The sequence below is a fragment of the Felis catus genome, chromosome E1, assembly GCF_018350175.1.
Source record: "Felis catus isolate Fca126 chromosome E1, F.catus_Fca126_mat1.0, whole genome shotgun sequence".
NCBI lineage: Eukaryota > Metazoa > Chordata > Mammalia > Carnivora > Felidae > Felis > Felis catus.
This window is the reverse complement of record NC_058381.1, coordinates 61,800,185-61,806,026: the sequence shown is the minus strand read 5'-3', so window position 1 is coordinate 61,806,026 and position 5,842 is coordinate 61,800,185. Positions and strand designations below refer to the sequence as shown.

Here is a 5,842-nt window from a genome sequence, read left to right as displayed (position 1 = left end):
TTCTGTTTCCGCCTGCTCCAGGGACTCAGACACACTCTTGTCTTTAGATACCATAAGACATCCTAGCAATCTTGTAACAAAGAGCTTTGTTAGACTAAACTGCCTCTAAAATACCAATAACTGCTATACATGGTCTCTTGTCAAGTGTGGGGTCTTATGCTCATCAAATGGCAACCAAGTATTCACTTGCAGCCTATTTGCATTAAGTACTATGCTGGACACTGTAGAAGATACAGAAAGAATATCATAGCCAATTTCCTCAAAACAATATACCTTTGAAGCTAAAGTTAACATAAAAACAAAACAAAACAAGATAAGCTACATCATGAGCTGCAGACCACTCACTTAAGAATTTAAGCAGAAAACAGAAATGAAATTGGTGCCTAGAAGGGGCACAGAGTTCAAAGGAAATTTGTATGGATTTGTGCCACAGTTAGACAATTAGTAATGGCAATATACCATAGAGAGAAGGCAGAATATCGAGAATGGGAAAGCAAGAGATTAGCTGATATTGTGGGTCTAGACTAGAAGACAGATTGGTCACCAAGAAGGTATGCAGGGTCCAAACACAACAAGCTAATAATTCGTATGGAACAGGCACTGTACTGAGTTATTTAAATGCATTACTTTATGTAATACTCAAACCCTCTGAGGTAGATCCTGTTATCCCCATTACATAAATCAGGCAAACAAAGTGTAGAGAAAATAAGTAACATGAGCCACCTATAAATGCCTGAGATGAGCCTCAGACCTGGTCATTTTGTCTTCAAATCCCAAACTCTTAACCACTGTATCATATTATATATTACTTCACACTGACATCTCATATGCATACTACACCAAAGGACAGACACAAACAGCCAAGGTATGCACAGACATATCTAACCCAAGGAGTTTCTACATCAAAGACTTTCCGGTAAAAATGTGTTCAGTTGGGTTGTGGAAATAGTGACTGTGCATGTGTATCATATATTCGAAAAGGGTTTTGTTGGGCAGCAACTCTGGGTCAATCAGTCTGTTGGAGCAAAGATTAATTAAACAAGGTCCCTTCCCTGAAGGAGCTTACAGTCTAGTAAGAAATGCATCTAACTCTATATAATGTACCAAGTACTATAACAGAGTTAGTGCTGGGGAATTGTAAGGGCAAACTAGGGCAATAATAAACACTAAGGAAGAATCATGTTGAAAGTGTTAATAAGCAGCTGGAGGCCAGCGAATAGCTAAAAATATAATAGCAATATCTGGTGGGAACACACCTAAGATCAAGACCAGGTACCAGTGAAATTTCCATTAACTAAGAATGGGAAATCCATAGGAGGAATCAGACACAAAAATGATCAGAAAGTAAGACTGAAGTAAAACTGCTAAATACCAAATGAGAATAGAAATTAAAAAGTCATGCAAAATAGGCTTCCAAAGTGCAAAACAGTTCAGCACAACTAGTTTAAGTAGCAACTGCCCTAACAGTGAGTCTAAAGACTTAACAGTGTTTTGAAATTAGCTAAGTTCCCAGTCCCACTTGGGCTTTCTCTGCCCATGCTGAAGAATAGTGGTTTTCAATGCAATTTCTACTTGAATTCTGTCCCAAGAATGGACGAGGGCAGAGGGTAGGTTGATTACCACTGATAAAAAGCCACTCTGAGCTAGAGTATAGAAGTGGGAAACTAGATTCCAGGTTTCATCTTTGGACACAGTCTAACAAGAACACAAGTCAGCTATGTTTATGGTGAGTTGAAAATTTGTATGCACACTAAACTTCTTCATCTCTTTGACTAACACATAATGGTGGTGGTGAACATGAGTGATTAAGGTCACCTGGAATGGAAAGAAACATATGAAAAATATGGTGGATTCTGGAAGACTGGAAGATACAGGCAGTAACAAGACTTGCTTTGGAGTCTCAAAACACCAATGAACTTTTTCATTTCATTCAGTGGCCCAACCTTTTAGATGATCAGGTTGAAAGAACAGGTGGATACATAAACCAAATTGCCAATGTGGAATGATTCTCATGACATTGTATTATTTTATGTTATTCATATTTAATCTCAGACTGATGAACCAGTGGCATTTTGGGCAGGTATATCTGGGAAATATGGCTGAATATATTGATTCCTATAATTGTTTTTAATAATGAGGAATCCCTGAAATGAAAGATGAGAACATTTGAATCAGGAACCTTTGGTGGCAGAAAGCAGCCTTTTATCATGGATTAAGGTCTGGAGGAGATTTCCAGGGAGATGGAGTATCAACCACAAAAATCCAGGATAGATGTAGGAAGGTTGCTATAATCTATTGAAATTGCTGCTTACAACAGCTTTGGTTTGGGGAACTTATATTAGAAATATTATGTTCTACTTTATCCCAGTATAAAATAATATCTATTCCTAGATATTATGACTTTAGGCAGAGCAGTGGGTGACATGGGTGAGACCTGTGATCAAAAAGTCAGAGTAGGTTATGAAAGGATGAAGTGGTCCACAAAATTATACAATCATTAGGATGACTCTAAAGTATGAAGCTGCTGATGTCTGATCAGCACTGAACTATTACCAAATGCTTTTCCACATTTATCACATTTAAAGGGCTTTTCTCCAGTATGAATTCTCTGATGTTGAATAAGGTGAGTGCTCTGGCTAAAAGCTTTACCACATTCATTACATTCATAGGGCTTCTCTCCAGTATGAATTTGCTGTTTAGTAAGAGAGGAGTTTTCAGGGAAGCCTTTCCTTTCCCACATTCACAGCATGTATAGGGTTTTTCTTCAGTGTGAATCCTTTGATGTTGTGTAAAAGCTGACTGGGCAGTGAACGCTTTTCTACATTCATTACATTTATAAGGCTTTTCCCCAGTATGATTTCTCTGATGCTGGATAAGGTGTGTACTTCGTCTGAATTCCTTCTCACAATCGTTACATTTATAGGGTTTCACTCCAGTGTGAATTCTCTGATGTTGTGTAAGTGATGAGATATCAGTGAAGGACTTCCCGTAAATAATACATTCATAGGGTTTCTCTCCACTACGAATTCTTTGATGTTGAATAAATGATGAGTAGTCACTGAAGACTTTCCCACATTCATCACATTTATAAGGTTTCTCCCAGTATGAATTCTCTGATGCTGAGTAAGATATGAATTTACAGTGAATGCTTTTCCACAGACTTTACATTTCTAGGATTTTTCTCCAGTATGAGTTCGCTGATGTTCAGTAAGAGATGAACTCTGGCTAAATGCTTTTCCACAGTCATCACATTTATAAGGTTTCTCACCAGTATGAATTCTCTGATGACGAAAAAAAGTTTGAATGGTCACTAAAATGTTTTCCACATTCACTACAAGTTTTCTTTTTAGAATTTCTTTGCCTTTTAATTGGAGATAAGTTCCATTTGACACTTTACCCAAATGGATCAAATATAAGTGGCTTTTTTTCTGAATGAGTAATATGCTGTGGAATAAGTTTATACCTTAGGTCAAAACTTCTCTCAAATTCACTGAAATTATGCCTATTTTCCTGAAAGGCTATTTCTTCATGGGCAACTACTACTTGCTGAAAATCAGTGGTTTGAGCAAGACATTTTTTTGAAATTTTGCCCATAGTGTCTTCCCTTTGCTTTTCTACTTTAGCCTCACATTCACAGCCTTCTTCAAATAAACATCATGGGGACACATCCCTTCTGAGCCTTTTCATGATGACAGTGATGGAGCTGCTCACTCAAAAGTATATTCTAATGGTCTTCTCTTTGGTATCTTCTCTGGTCTTCAAATCTGAAAAGAATAAAAATTATAAAAACACCTTATCTGTGTTGGGATAAGGGAAACTGCATTATGGAGAAAGAAAACAACTTTGTTAAAGTTCATGCACATTAGAATACACGGTCTTATAATCTGGGAAAATAATAAGAGTCAGTGCAGTAGAAATAAATAGAGGTAGGAGTGGTAGGAAAGAGCCTGGCCCAATAGGAAATTTTACAAAGACTCTTGAAGCTGGGGGGAAAAGGCTTTAAAGACAGAAGATGATTTTAAAGATGAACTAGTTTAGAACTAGAGAGATTATGTGATTACCCTAAAGATACAGAGGTTATTAATGGAATGGTGACAAACAGAACTTAGGCTTTGTCCACTATACACCATAGTAATCTAAGACTAGACAGAGCTTAAATGACAGAATGAACAAGGACCTAGTCAAAACACAAATAATGAACGTGATGTGTGGCAATATCAGAAAATGAGCGATCTAAGGGTGCCTGGGTGGCTCAGTTGGTTGAGCATCCGACTTCAGCTCAGGTCATGATCTCACAGCTCATGGGCTCGAGCCCTGGGTCAGGCTCTGTGCTGACAGCTCAGAGCCTGGAGCCTGCTTTGGATTCTGTGTCTCCTTCTCTCTCTGTCCTTCCCCATCTCTTTCTCTCCTTCAAAAATAAATAGACATTTAAAAAAAATTTTTTTTAAAGAAAGAAAGTGAACAAGAAGAAATGGCAGAGTGACAGACCATAGAGAGAAGCTACCGAGGACTGTAAAAACAGCATGTGGAAAAGCAACATAGAAAGGAGTAACCGATGATAGGTCAAAAATCTGAACAGTGGAACAGAGGAACATAAGGCATTAAGGAGAGCTCCTTGGACAACACTGTAGAGATTCCGCTCTTGTACCCAATCACTCCTGAACTGCACATACAGATTTATCCCTCATCGAATGAGTGCCTCTAGAGACCTCAGATCTCACAGGATCTCCAAAACTCTCTCTTGGGCAAAAATTGATTTTAGAAACTGAGAAATCTGCTCATGGTGGGGGGTGGGGCAAAATATATAACAAAGTCAGTACTGTGGTTACTTAAATGTAATATTTTGAAATTTCTAGAACACTAGTACTAGCAACTTTGAAAACATTTAAGCGGAGTCTCCCAACAGTCCTTATGTTGGAGGACAAAGACTTACTGAATCCTCCAGTCAACAGAAAAGACAAAATAAATACCAGAGAAGACACGGAGACTCGGAGGTGTTTTCAGCGTGGCTGGGAAAGGCAGGTCTGTATTATAAAGGTGACCTCAGATCAGGGTCAACGTTTGGGTAGAAATACTAACGACAGGGAGGCGTTCTGGTACAAGAGAAATGCTGAGGTAAGGCAATACAGAACTGTTCCTCTTTCCTTTTGAACAAAGAGAAGGAATCTCTGGGAATCCCAAATGAATGCTCACTTAAATTGTGGAAGCCCATACTTTGCTTCCTTAATTAGACAACGATTTACCTACTCAAATAATTTTCAGCAAGTGTTAAGAAAACCTCGTAAAGCTGTAAGGTTAAAGGTAGGTTGAGTGTAAGGATAAAGGTAAGTACTCCACAAGTCCTCCAAAGAAACAACTATTTCAGGTTAAATTTGGGGTCTCCAAGCAAACATCTTAGCGGACTCACAATCCGGGGTCCGGGGTGCAGGCCCAAGATTGAAGTTCGGCCCGTTGCACCAAAACTGCTGTCACAAACAGTAAGAAACTCAGGTTCCATTCAGATTTCCCTTTAAGCAATTCTCTCCTGGAAATTCCTTTCCCCTTCCGCCTCTCCTCTTCCTCTGCGCTGGGGGCGCTCTGGGCCTCTGGGCCTCCGGAATCCGGGGGTCCGGTTCCCCGTCAGGCCACAGCTCGGAGAGCCCGCGGCTCCTGGCCGGAGCGAAGATACGAGAGAAGGGCCCGGCTCTCTGCGCCGCGTCCCCCATGCCGCACTGACCCCACGAGAAACCACGTTCCAGCCAGACCTCCCGGGACAGCGGCGATCAGCCCGCAACTCCCCGACGGCTCGGCAGCTGCATCCAAAACGGCGCGACGGCGAACTACCACTCCCAGAAGGCCTGGG

At 40.2% G+C, this 5,842-nt stretch overlaps 1 long non-coding RNA gene across 1 annotated transcript; it reads right to left on the bottom strand.

Moving 5' to 3' along the window:
- Nucleotides 1-1,411: 1,411 nt before the first annotated feature.
- Nucleotides 1,412-5,842, bottom strand: LOC123382006. Its single transcript, XR_006589725.1, has 2 exons — nt 5,408-5,842; nt 1,412-3,764 (listed from the first exon to the last, which is right to left on the bottom strand). It is a non-coding gene; the product is annotated as an uncharacterized LOC123382006 (long non-coding RNA).